The 13,420-nt window shown below is 43.9% G+C and overlaps 1 pseudogene; it reads left to right on the forward strand.

Annotated features, from left to right (window-relative positions):
* Positions 1 to 6: 6 nt before the first annotated feature.
* LOC102250848 lies at positions 7 to 13,215 on the forward strand (annotated as a pseudogene).
* The last annotated feature ends 205 nt before the right edge of the window (positions 13,216 to 13,420 follow it).

Raw genomic sequence — 13,420 nt, forward strand, 5'->3', positions numbered from 1 at the left:
GGGGGAGGGCGCTGGGGCCTGAGGAGAGAAAGGAGAATGCAGACCCCCGCACCCGGGGCGGGAGAGGCCAGGCCCGGAAAGGAATCCGGGGCGAGGCTGAGAGTGAGGAGAGAGGGCGGGGCTGAAGGCCCCCAAGAGAAGAAAGGGAGAGAGGAGGGTGGAGACTGCAGGCCCGGGGAGCTGGTGGGGAAAGAGGTCGAGATCCTGACCTCTGGGAGAGGCAGGGGAAGGGGGTGAAGCCATCAGCCCCGGAGGAAAAGACAAAGACCCCCTTCCCTCCCCCAAACCTGTGTGTGGGAAGGAGAGCAGCCGGGAGCTTTTCCTCCCCTCGGACCTCCGAAGGGAAGGAGCGGTAACGTCTCGAACAGCCCTAGGGCTCCCTTCCCCGCACGTCCAGGGCAGGCCCCTTCCCCATCCAGCTCAGCCTTTGTTCTTGAGCCTCTCGGCCGCCGCCCTGAATGGCCAGCCCGGCCTGGGTGGCTGTGTGTCTCCCAGAGCTGTGGAGGCACACGTAGGCACCATTGTGAGGGGGCAGGTTTGCCTTTGGTGCAACAGGGCGCCGTGAGGGTAAAAGCCTCCCTGGGCAGCCCGTCCCCGCCCGTCCCCACCCGTCTGGCCAGGCAGGGCCGGAGGGGGAGTGAATAGAACCCCCCGGGAGTGGGAAACGTAGCAGGTCAGGGCCACGAGGAGCCTGACAATTCGCCCGCCCCTGTTCCTTACGTTATCAAGGAGAGAACCCAGGTCGGGAGAGGGGGATCGATCCCTTGGCAGGTCACCACCGGTCAGGCCTGCACGTGGGTTCTAGGCTGCGAAGCGGTGCTCGGAGGCAGGAGCCACGCGGGGAGCTGGAGAGGCCGTTCTGCTCGTGGGAGTGCGTGTAAACTCATGTGTGTGCACATCGGGGGGTGCTGCCCTCCAGCCCACACACCTCTAGGGAAGAATAGGAAACGTCTGGTTTTTTCTTCCCCTGTTTCATGAAGTGTCTACCTTCAAAAGTGGTGAGTCTATTGGGAGCCAAACATTGGGGGCCAGACAGTGAGGATTAGAAGCTCCCATTCCCATCATGTTCCCTTCACGGCCCCAAACCATAGTCAAGACTTGCTCTGGCCCTGTCTGCTGTGGTTCGGAACATCATTATTATGTAGTGTCCATTATGTGTCAGGGAAACGTGGAAAACCATCCCCTCCCACTTCCGCTTTCCACAGCTCTGTCATCTGCCAAATTCAATCAGGATTTCAGAGAAATAGGCAAAGCCTGAGGTCCCCCCTCACACCAAGGGTATTCTGATGTCAGCCTCTGTGTAGGTGAATGGGGGGTGGGGCATCTGTGGGGAGGTAGGGAGGGGGGAGAAGGAGGCAGCTTTATCCACTTAGGGTTTGTGCAGAGTTAATCTCATGAATTACTGGGAGGAGAACTTGTACCCTCTTTCCCCAGTGACCATTAGCTTCCAGCCTCTTCTATGGCCTGAAGGTCAGAGCCGCCACGTATGGTTGTGCAGGTTGTTCATGGTACCGTGGCATTCAGCCTCAGAAGTAAACAGAGGCTAAAATACAGCCCACACTCCACTTGCTGTGTGGTGTGCCCTGGCACAGGCCAGCATCCACCTGAAAGGTGCATACTTGTTCCAAGTGGGCATAAAGGTAATTAAAGTAGTGGTGGCCCTTGCAAGGAAATGCAGCCAGGACATAAGTCCTCCCTCTCTCTGGCCCCCTTCCCTAGATTAGAATAGGGCAAGAGTTTGGTCATTCCCAGTCCCAGACTGTGGTCTGGAGGAGGTTAGGGACACAGAGAACTTCAACTAACAGGGGTCAGACTTTTGACTTTTAAGAAATAAGTTGTCAGCATGTATGTGTGTAAAGTGTGTGTCAAGGACTAAACTCCAGAATATCAGAAAGGTTTGTTAATAATAGTACAGTTTACAAATAAGAGCTAATATTTGTAGAGCCCTCACTCTGTGCTGGGCTCTATTCTAAGTGTTTTAAGTGCATATGTTATTGCATTTAATCTCTAGAACAATCATGGCGAGTATATTACTATTCCCCTGTCCAGAGGAAACGTCCACTTAGAGAAGTTGAGTAAATTGCCCAAGATTACCCAGCTTGTCAGCGGCAGGATTCAACCCCAGGCTGTGCTGAGTGCTCCCAGTTTTACACTCAACCATTCCGCTCTCCTGCCTCCTAACAGAGAAGAAAGTGTAAACCAGGGGTTCTGTGGCTCTGTCTAAATCATCCCAGCGTTTCCTAAACTTATCTGACTCCAAAGCCCTTTTTTATCCAAACATTTATTAACATCTCCAGGAACTACTACTATTCCACAGGACACAGCTTGGAAAACTTGTGCTATACTAATTACTGCCATTTATGTAAAATGCTTTCTGTTTAGGATAATTACTATACAACATAGTAACTGTTATAATTAACTTCAGCTTAGCTTGGTGCCTGTTTTTATTTGATGCCACTACACGTTCATGATTGCCCAGTTTTCTGTTGCCCAGATAGCAGAGCCATGTCTTCAGATTTTAAAATCAGGGGATTTTTTGTTTTTGTCTCATCTGTGGACCCATTACCCTCTGGCTACTTCTTTAGCTAAGGGGTTTTCCAGGGCACTGTGCTTCAGTCACTGTTCAAGTTGAGTAGTTTCGTCCACATATATGGTTTTTACCATAATCTGGGCCCTGATAGCCGCCCTAAGTCCCAGACCTCTCCACTGTGGGTATCCCACAGGCTCTTCAGACTCCACATGCACACATATCAACCCTGGTCATTAAGAGCATTGGCCCTGGAGCCAGCATGCCTGGGTTCCCACTGCTTTCCACCACTATTCCAGCTGTTCAGATCTGGCCAAGCTATTTAATGTCTCAAAGTTTTATTTCCTCGTCTATAAATTGAGAATAATAATATCTACCCCGCAGAGTTATGAGAAAATGCATGAAAAACTCCTGGCATGATGCCTGGTCCCTATAAATGATTAATAAATGTTAGCCATCATGAGCATCCCTCTTCCAGACCAGTTTTCCTTCTCTGTCTTTCTTACCTCAGTTCATGGCCCCATTATCCACCCAGGCACCACGTCAGAAACCTGCAAGCTCCCTAGATTTGAGTCTCTTCCTTAATCATCACATCTCCATCATCACTCACCTCCTGGATATTTCTCCAGTTCATGCCTCCTTTCCTTGTATGTGCCTCATTTTCATTATGAATACCCTGCATCAGGTACTCCTCCAGTTGGTTCCTTGCCCCCATTCTTGGTACCTCCTCCCCAAATCCACACAGCAGTGATCTATCTAAAATGCCAATCTCCCAGGCCCCTCCCAACTAGAAGAAACCCTCGTGCTTTACCTAAACACACACACACACACACACACACACACACACACACACACACACACACCCTCTCTGCCTTATCACCCCACACTCCCATCTCCCTCTTCAATCTCTGGTAACACTATCAACTGCCTATGGCTTCCCCCACACCCAGATTCCACACCTTTGTCCCTGTGGTTCTCTTGCCTGTGAGGCTGTGGCTTTCGTTCGTGGTTAATTCCTTTGCCTTCTCTGAATCCCAGGTGGGATGCATATTCCCTTTCTTTGCTTTGGGCCATCCAGGGCTTATCACTGATCACATTCTATTAAACTTGTCAGTCATATGTTTGTCTATAGTTCCTTGCAGACAGGGATCATGTGTGGGCTGCAGAACCTAGCACAGTGCCTGGAACATGAGAAGTTCTCTGAAAGTAATGTTTAAACTGATTGTGCTCATTAATGGCTGAAAAATATAGCTTAGAAAGACTCTCTGTCTCTTCCTCCACTCAAAGAACCATGACCAGGCTCTCTGTCTCTGGAGGACCAGCAATGAATGCTATTTACACTGGGTCCTTCCTGCCTAGAGCCAGGTTGCTAGCTAAGGTAAATCCCTCTTAGCCCTGGGGAAATTCTAGGCCTGATTTCTGAATTGATTACCTCCTTAGAGTCTCTGTTGGGTATTTAGCTGATATCCTGACACCTTACATATAAAGACAATCAAAGACTCTCCCACCCCAACTGACTGAATCACCCAGAAGAAAGAGACCATCCAGAAGAAAGAGACCATCCAGTGAGAGGTCACTTTAGCTGTTGGTTTGCTTCAAGGGCTCCAGGAGGATGGAGAAAGGTGGGAGCGCACACGCTGATATTCCCGTTGCACTGCAAACCCTGGTACCAGTCCCCAGTGGGAAACCTAAGGAAGAAAGCAACATGACCAGAACTACTCCCTTATTTCCCCCTAATGCCCCATTTCCTTGCTGATTTCTTGGGTGGCCTTAAAAGACAAACTTCCCTAGGCAACCATATACCAAACCCCAAACGTTACCTTTTTCCCCCAAGTTCTCTGAAATCTGGAGGAGCCAGCCAAGGGCAACCATGTGACTGGGAGCTAGTGATATGAGCACTGGACTGGGAGTCAGAGGAGAAGTCAGTTCTAAGCCCAATGTGGCTCTAGTCAAGTCATTTCACCTCTCAGAATCTGGATTTCTTAATCTAGGAAATGTAGGGCTAGATAATCCGTAAGGTCCCTGTCAGCCCCAAAGTCTGTGATTCTCTGATTTCAATAATCTCTCACAAAGGGTGCCTTCCCTGTGGGTCAGAAATTTCTCTACCTCTAGCCAAGCTTAAATGTCCTCTTTTTTCTGATTCTTCTCTCTGATACACTCAGAAGTCAGAGAGCATTTTTTTATACTCCCACCCCACCCTCCAAAACTGGGATATCATTTTGTTCATCTTTGTATTCCCTCAACTAATAAGGTACCTTGACATAGTTAAGATTCAATGACTGTTTAGAGCTTTGGTTAAAATATTAAAGCAAATGGCCACCAAGAGGGAAACAAAGAGAAGATGCTCCAATGGAAGTATATAGTGGTTTCTAGGTCATGACTTCATAATTTAGGAGTCTTCCTCCTTCATTGTCTGGACAATCCGGAGGAACCCAGCCCCTGCCTTGAGAGAACCATGACAATGATATGGAATTTGTCAGCCCCTGAATAACCAAAAGATCAAGTTGGGCTTCTTGGGTGCAAGAAATGCCTGAAGGAAAAAATAGGATCAGAATAGTGTCCCCTGACTCCATAGGACAGTTTCCTCAGGGCATTCCACTGGAGCAAATCATTGTCATTTTTCTGGAATCACCCCACTCTTGAGCTAAATTCCCAAAAAAGGACATTTGATTGGACAAATTAAGTCACAAGTCCACCTTTTGGCCATGGAAGTGAAGGGCAGCATGACCGATAGACCTTCTGAGTTTGAGGGAGGAATAGCTGATAGTAGGAAAATGCACAGGCAGTTACAAAAAGCAAGAGTATGGGCATTGGGCAGACAGATACCACCAATTGCTCTTGGAGAGCCTCAATAGTGGGAGACAAGATTATCTATGTGGGAGATCCTTGTCTCCACAGTCATAAAAACATACACTATGTTCTCTCGCTGTCAGTCTCTTAGAGTGAGGTGGGGAATGGTGAGGGGAGCCCTAAAAAATGAGGTCTGCACAATTTTGCCTTCCTTTTTAAGGACAATTTTAGAGGGAAACTTTGCCTTGTCAGGGATGTTACAGCATATTTCAGTTATCAAAAACCTTTTTTAAAAATCTCGCTAGGAAATGGAGGCCCACCTTACATTTAACATAATAAGGTAATTCTATTTATATAACAGTTTTATTGAGATATAGTTCACATACCATAAAACTCGCCTTTTTAAAGTGCACAAGTCAGTGGTTTTTAGTATATTCACAGAGCTGCATAACCAGCATCACCATCTAATTTTAGAACATATTCACCTCCCAAAAAAGAAACCCCGTACTCACTGGCAGTCACTCCCCTATTTACCCCATCTCCACCAATTTACTTTCTGTCTCCATGGATTTGCCTGTGCTAGACATTTTGTATAAATGGAATCATAAAATATATGGTCTGTTGTGCCTGTCTTATTTCACTTAGTATAATGTTTTCAAGGTTCATCTATGTTATCCATGAATCTGTGCTTCATTCCTTTTTATGGCTGGTTAATATTCTATTGTGTGAGCACACCACATTTTATTTGTCTATTAATCATTTGGGTTGTTTCCACTTTTTAGCTGTTATGAATAATGCCTCTATAAACATTCATGTACAAGTTTTTGTGTGGCTATATGCTTTCAATCCTCTTGATATACAGTATATACCTACGTGTGGAATTGATGGATTTTATGGTAACTCTATGTTTAACCTTTTGAGGAAGGGTCAGACTGTTTCCCAAAGCAGCTGGACCTTTTTACATTCCTATCAGCAACACACTGTCATTACTTGTCTTTTTGGTTAAAGCCAACCTAACTGAGTGGGTGTGAAATGATAATCTCATTGTGGTTTTGATTTGCATTTTCTTGGTGGCTAATGATGTTGAGCAGCTTCTCACGTGTTTATTGGCAACTTGTATATTTTCTTTAGAGAAATATTTATTCAGATCCTTTGTTCATTTTTAAATTAGGTCATTTGTCTTTTTATTATTGAATTGTAAGAGTTTTTTATATGTCCTGGATACTAGACCTTCATTAGAGATATAGTTTACAAATACTTTCTCCCATTCTGGGATTGTATTTTCACTTTCTTGATGGTGAAACTTTGAAGTACAAAAGCTTTTCATTTTTCTTTTTTCTTCTAAAGGGAGAATGTGAGTGCAGTCCCCCACTACCAAAAATTATGCAGTTGAATTTCCCACATTTGGAGAAACTGCAGGAGTCAGCACAGCAGGAGTGCAATGGGTGAGCCTCACCCTAGGGAGACCAGCTTCGTGATCATGATAGCTTCCCTAAAGGTAAGTAAACGAAAGTTTTTAATTTTGATGAAGACCAATTTGTCTATTTTTCTTTTTGTCCCTTGTGCTTTTTTAATTTTAATTTTATTTTTTAAATCCTCACCTGAGGATTTTTTTCCCATTGATTTCTAGAGAGAGTGGAAGAGAAAGGGAAAGACAAGGAGAAATTTTTAGATAGAGTGGCAGAGAGAGGGAAAGACAGAGAGAAATATCAATGTGAAAGAAACACATCGATTGGTTACCTCCTACACAGGACCAGGGGCCCGGGGAGGAGCCTGAAACTGAGGTACGTGCTCTTGACCAGAATTGAACCTGGGATTCTTAGGTCCACAGGCCAGTGCTTTATCCACTGAGCAAGACTGGCTAGGGCTGATGTGCATTTTCTTGGTGGCTAATGATGTTGTGCTTTTGATGTCATATCCAAGAAATCACTGCCTAAACCAAGACAACAAAAATTTATTCCTATCTTTTCTTCTAAGAGTTTTAGCTCTTGCTAAATGATCCATTTTGAAGTAATTTTTATGTAAGATGTGAAGTGGAATCTGAATTCTTTGTTTTGCATGTGGAATTCAATTGCCCCATATCATTAGTTGAAAAGACTATTCTTTTACCACTAAATTGTCTTGGCATCCTTATCAAAGATCAATTGACCATAAATATAGGAATTTATTTCTGGACTCCTAATTCTATTGTATTGATCTATATATTCTTATGCCAGCACCACACACTCTTCATAGCTCAGTAATAAGTTGTAAATCTGGAAGTGTGAATCCTCCAACTTTGCTCTTCTTTTTCAGGATTCTTTGTCTAGTCTCAGTCCCTTGCATTTCCATATGACCTTAAGGACTAGCTTATCAATTTCTATATAAAAGCCAGCTAGTAGTTTGATGGAGATTATGTTGAATCATAGATCAATTTGATGAGTATTGCTATTTTAACAATATTAAGTTTTCTGATCTATGAGCATGGGATTTCCTCCCTTTTATTTAGGTCTTCTTTAATTTCTTTTAATAATGTATTACAATTTTCAGTGTACATGCCTTAAATTTCTTTTGATAAATACATTCCTAAATATGTCATTCTTTTGTTATTATAAATTGAGTTATTTTCTTAATATTATATTCAGATTGTTCATTGCTAGTATATAGAAATACAATTGGTTTTTGTATATTGTAGTTGTATTCTGCAACCTTGTTGATCTCATTAATAAATCCCTAATAGTTTGTGTATGTCTATGTTCTTTAGAATTTTCTATACATGAGACCATATCATATATGAATAGAAATTGTTTTACTTCTTCCTGTCTGATCTGGGTTCCTTTTATTCCTTTTTCTTGCCTCATTGTTCTGGCTAGAACCTTCAGTACAGTGTTGAATAGAATTATGAGAGCAAACTTTCTTATCTTGTTCCGGATCTTAGGGGGAAAGCTTTTCAGTCTTTCACCACTAAGTCTAATGTTAGATGTAGGGGTTTTGTATATGCTCTTTATCAAGCTTAGGAAGTTTACTTCTATTTATAATTTGTTGAGTGTTTTTTTAGTAAAAAGATATTGAATTTTTTCAAATATTTGTTCTGCATCTATTGAGATGATCATGTGGTTTGGGTCCATTATTTTATTAATATGGTATATTATATTGATTTTCAAATATTAAACCAATCTTGCATTCCTGGGATAAATGCCAGTTGGTCATGATGTATAATTCTTTTTATTTGTTGCTGGGTTCATTTTGCTACTATTTTGTTGAGGATTTTTGCATCTATATTGATATGTTGATACATATTTTTCTTGCGATGTCTTTGTCTGGTGTTGGTATCTGGGTAATACTAGACGAATGAAATGAGTTGGAAATGTTTCCTCCTATTGTATTTTTTGGAAGAGTGTGAAATATTGGTATTAATTCTTTAAAGATTTGGTAGAATTCAGCAGAGAAGCCATCTGGGCCTGGAATTTTCTTTGTGGGAAGTTTTAAAAATACTAACACAATCTCTTTAGTTCTTTTAAGTCTATTCAGATTACCTATTTCTTGAAGTAATTTCAGTAGCTTGTGTTTCTAACAATTTGTCCATGTTATCTAGGTTATCTAATTTAATAGCATTAAATAGTATACTTGTTCACAGTATTCCTTTGTAATCCTTTTCCTTTCTCTAAGATCTGTAACAATGTCCCTTCTTTCATTCCTCTTTGTAGTAACCTGAGTCTTCTCTTTTTTCTTGGTCAGTCTAGCTGAAGATTTGTCAATTTTGTTCATTTCTTCAAAGAACCAACTTTTAATTTTATTATTTTTTTATTGCTTTTCTATTCACAGGATGGTTTGGGGGCACCCAAATGATATAAGCTGTTTGGGTCAGGGAAAGCTCAGACTGGGACTATTTCTTTGAGCAGCTGGATTCAAACTCAACTCCTTGTTTATTTCACTCTAAACAGGGTTTTATTTTAGTGTCTCCCTCATCCCTATGACTCCTTGAGTGATGATATGACAAAGAAGATAGAGACCATGCCATTACTTGGGGCCTATGAGGAACACTATTCCATTAAATCCATAAACACTTCTTAAACATTAACAAGCTGTGAGGAGGACACCAAGGGGGACAGAGATGAGTAGCCAGAATCAGCCTCAGAATTTTCCAAGTCCACAGTCTAGTTGGGGAGACACACATGTACACAACCAACCTTAACACAGATCACACTACAATGAGGGCTGTGACTGTGAGCAAAATACTCATGGGGAGCACGGGGCTAGGGAGGCAGTTAATCTGTCTGGAAGAATTAAGAAACAGGAGAGTTGGCATTTGAGGTAAGTCTTAAAGCATGGTAGGATTCAGGGGAAAAGAGAAAATGGAGGGAGGGAAGGTTCTTCAGTCGGAAAGAAGCATACAAGCCAAGGCAGGGAATGGTAGGAAGCCAGGCCTGGCAGGGACAGAGTGTGCTGGGAAGGGAACAGGCTGGACAGAAAAGCTAGGACCAGACTTTGGACGGGCCTAACGGATGTGCTTAGGAGCTAGAATGTTATCCTTAAGGAACTTGGGACCCAATGAAGGGCACTGAGCAGGAGGATGCATGACCAGCTTCCGTAGGAATGTGGGGCTGCAACAAAAACCTAAGTCGGTTTATTCAGGTTCTATGGTACCATCCAAACCCCTAGAAACAGTAAAGATAGCTGCCTTTACCATTGTTGATCACCCCTCCTTGGGACTGTCTCCTCCATAAGCTTCCATGGAATAACACTTCCCTGATTTCCTTCCTACCTTTCTGGCTGCCTTAGCAGGCTCCTTTTCCTCTGCCCATCCTAAGTGTTGGTGTTCCTCAGAGTTCTCTTCTAGATCCTTTTCTCTTCCCACTAGACCAGTGGTTCTCAACCTTCCTAATGCCGCGACCCTTTAATACAGTTCCTCAGGTTGTGGTGACTCCCAACCATAAAATTATTTTCGTTGCTACTTCATAACTGTAATTTGCTACTTTTATGAATCATAATGTAAATATCTGATATGATGTATTTTCATTGTTACAAATTGAACATAATTAAAGCATAGTGATTAATCACAAAAACAATATGTAATTATATATTCAATATGTGTTTTCCGATGGTCTTAGGTGACCCCTGTGAAAGGGTTGTTCGACCCACAGGTTGAGAACCGCTGCTCTAGACAGTTCTCCCTTGGAGATCTCACATGTTGCCATGGCTTCAGTGACTGGCTATGGACTGGCAACTCCCAAGTTTATAGGTAGCTTTCTCAGACCTCTCTCCTTGTGTGGACCATCAGATCTCACTGTCCATTAGACATCTCCATTTAGGTGCTGTCTTCATTAAAAGTAGGTCCAGCTGTGAGTAGAAGGCAACCCCCCCCCCCAAGTAAAATGGCCCAAACAAGATAGGAGTTTATTTCTCTTTTAGATAAAAGGAGTTCAGAGGTATGAAGACCAGGTCTGGGATGACAACCTAGGAGTTGTATCTCTGAAATCTGTCCCTTTGCCTTTATCCCCAAGCCACCATCCTCCTCCAGGTCAACTGCAACAGCTTTGCCATTCTTGCTCCTCTCAAATAAATTATCTGTATCTACAGTATCCAATATGTGAGCCACTAAACATGTGTGGCTATTGAACACTTAAAAGGTTCAAATTGAGATGTGCTGTAAGTATAAAACACACATTGGATTTTGAAGATTTAATATGAAAAAGTAAAACATCATTAAGATTTCTCTATTGATTATATGTTAAATGATAATATTTTTGATATATTGAATTCAATAAAACATTAAAATTTCACCTGTTTTTACATTTTTAATGTGGCTACTAGAAATTTTCAAATTTCTTGTGGCTCACATTTATGGCTCTCATATTTCTGTTGAAAAGCAATGCTCCCCACAGAAGCAAAAAGGATCTTTCTTAAACACAAATATGAACTTGTCACACGTCTTCTTAAAACCTTTCAGTGGCTTATCATTGCCTTTAGGATAAAGTTCATTCTACTCCATATGGTTTTCAAGCCCAGACCCAGCCTCGCCCTCCAGCCTTATCTTGCACAACCTCCTCTCTCCACCTGCCCCTTGCACAAACACACACCCTTTGTAGTTGAAACCCACACAACAGGTCCTTGCACCTTAGAGCCTCCTGTTACCTTTTCTCAGCTTAGAAGGACATCCAGTGGATTGACTCTGCCTTTTAACCCCTCTAGAGACCGCCCCCCCCCCCCCCCCCCCCACATGTGGAGTTTCTGATCCCAAAAGAGTCCAGCACAGAAAGGGTGGCTAGATTCCCCTTTGCCCTACCCAAGTGGGTCCTGAAGGTGGGACTCACACTGGGGGGCAGACCCTGCACCTGGCAAAGCCATTGCTCACAGCTTTTATTATCCTCGTCTCTTTTTTCCTTTCACAGCCAGGTCAGGTCTCACAAAGCAATAGGTATTACCTGCAGTTCCCAACCTGGAGAATTGAAAACACATGCCCAGCATGCTGCCAACAGCAGCCACCAGGAAGAGGCTCTGTAATTACACACAGACAGGGGTCTGCCTTCCTGTTCTCACTCATCTATGAAACGCTTCCATTCCCTTCATGTCCCACGGTGCCTTAAAAAAATGAAATATGAACCTGGGCCCTTCAGAAGAGTGAGTTCCGACTCCCCACTCCACATGGCAGACAGTAGAGCTCGCCACGATTCAAATCCTTTCAGTCATGCATTTGTTTCTTCATCCAGGACACACTTAATGGCCCCCTGCCATGTGCCGGCACTGGCCCGGTTGGGAACACATTAAATACGACCCATGCCCTACTTTTGAAAAGCTCACAGTCTAGTAAGGAAGTTAAGGTATCTAAGTAGTTTCAGGAGAAAAAAAAATCAAAAAGTGATGTATAGAGGGTTTCTTGGGCAACTGCAGTCATGACAGCGGCTGCCCCCAGTGCGGGCGGCTCCGTGCCCGAGGCGGCCGGCTCCGTGAAGCGCCGCTGCAGTACAGCCTTCTTCTGCAGTACCTGGTGGGTGACCAGCGTCAGCCCAGGCTCCTGGAGCACGGGAGCCTGGGCGGGATCCAGTGTCCGACCAAGACTGAGGAGCAGCAGATGATCGAGAAGCGATGGAAAGCTGCGTGCGCCTTCAAGGCAGCGCTGGCCTGCGTGGGAGGATTTGTCTTGGGAGGTGCATTTGGGGTGTTCACCGCCGGCATCGATATCAATGTGGGCTTTGACCCTAAGGATCCTTACTGTATTCCAACAGCAAAAGAAGTTAAAGACATGGGGCAGAGAGGAATGTCGTACGCCAAAAATTTTGCCATTGTGGGCGCCATGCTTTCTTGCACTGAGTGTTTGACCGAATCTTACCAGGGAAGATCAGATTGGAAGAACAGTGTCATTAGTGGCTGCATCACTGGAGGAGCCATTGGTTTCAGAGCTGGCTTAAATGCTGGAGTCATCGCTTTCTCTGCTGCATTTGATCCCGGGAAAGACATCACCAGCCCAGGACCAGAGCTGCTCTGTGGAGGGCATTTCTGCACCACTCCAGGGCCCTCGCTTCAGACACTGAAGACATTTGTTTCCTCTCAGACAGTCCATGTTGTGAGGAGCCGCCTGGCCACTGGACGCCTCCAGCCTCGGAGCAGCCACACTCTCTGCTCCTGGACGCCAGCCTCTCTCTCTCCGGCAGATTAGGAGTCAGTGTGTTGACTTGTAGAAGTTAAGCTCCACAGAGATTCGGTGCTGACCACACTTGGCCCTCTGGCTGGTTGGTGCTGTGGGAATGGAGGTGACTTTACAGACCCAGGAAGCTGCTCGACCTTGGAACTCCATGCAAACATCCATCTCACGTATTCATCAGGGCAGGGCAGAGTACATGTATGCCTGCTGACCAATTCTGTCACTTTGTTTAGCCTTCTGCTATCCTTGTTGAAAAAATGTATTTATATTACAGTTTTTAAGAAAGTGGTGTGTAATAAAGAAAGTGAAGATAAAATCCTAGATAAGAGAAAGATAATGTTGGAAAGGGTGTCTGTTCCTTGACAGGTAATATAGTATAGTGCCTAAGAATATAGACTCTGGAAACACAGGCCTGGGTTCAAATCCTGACTTTGCCACTTAATAACTGTGTAACCCAATGGAGAAATGGGGAGAATTTTGAG

The sequence above is a fragment of the Myotis brandtii genome, unplaced genomic scaffold (genome assembly GCF_000412655.1).
Source record: "Myotis brandtii unplaced genomic scaffold, ASM41265v1 scaffold383, whole genome shotgun sequence".
Lineage (NCBI taxonomy): Eukaryota > Metazoa > Chordata > Mammalia > Chiroptera > Vespertilionidae > Myotis > Myotis brandtii.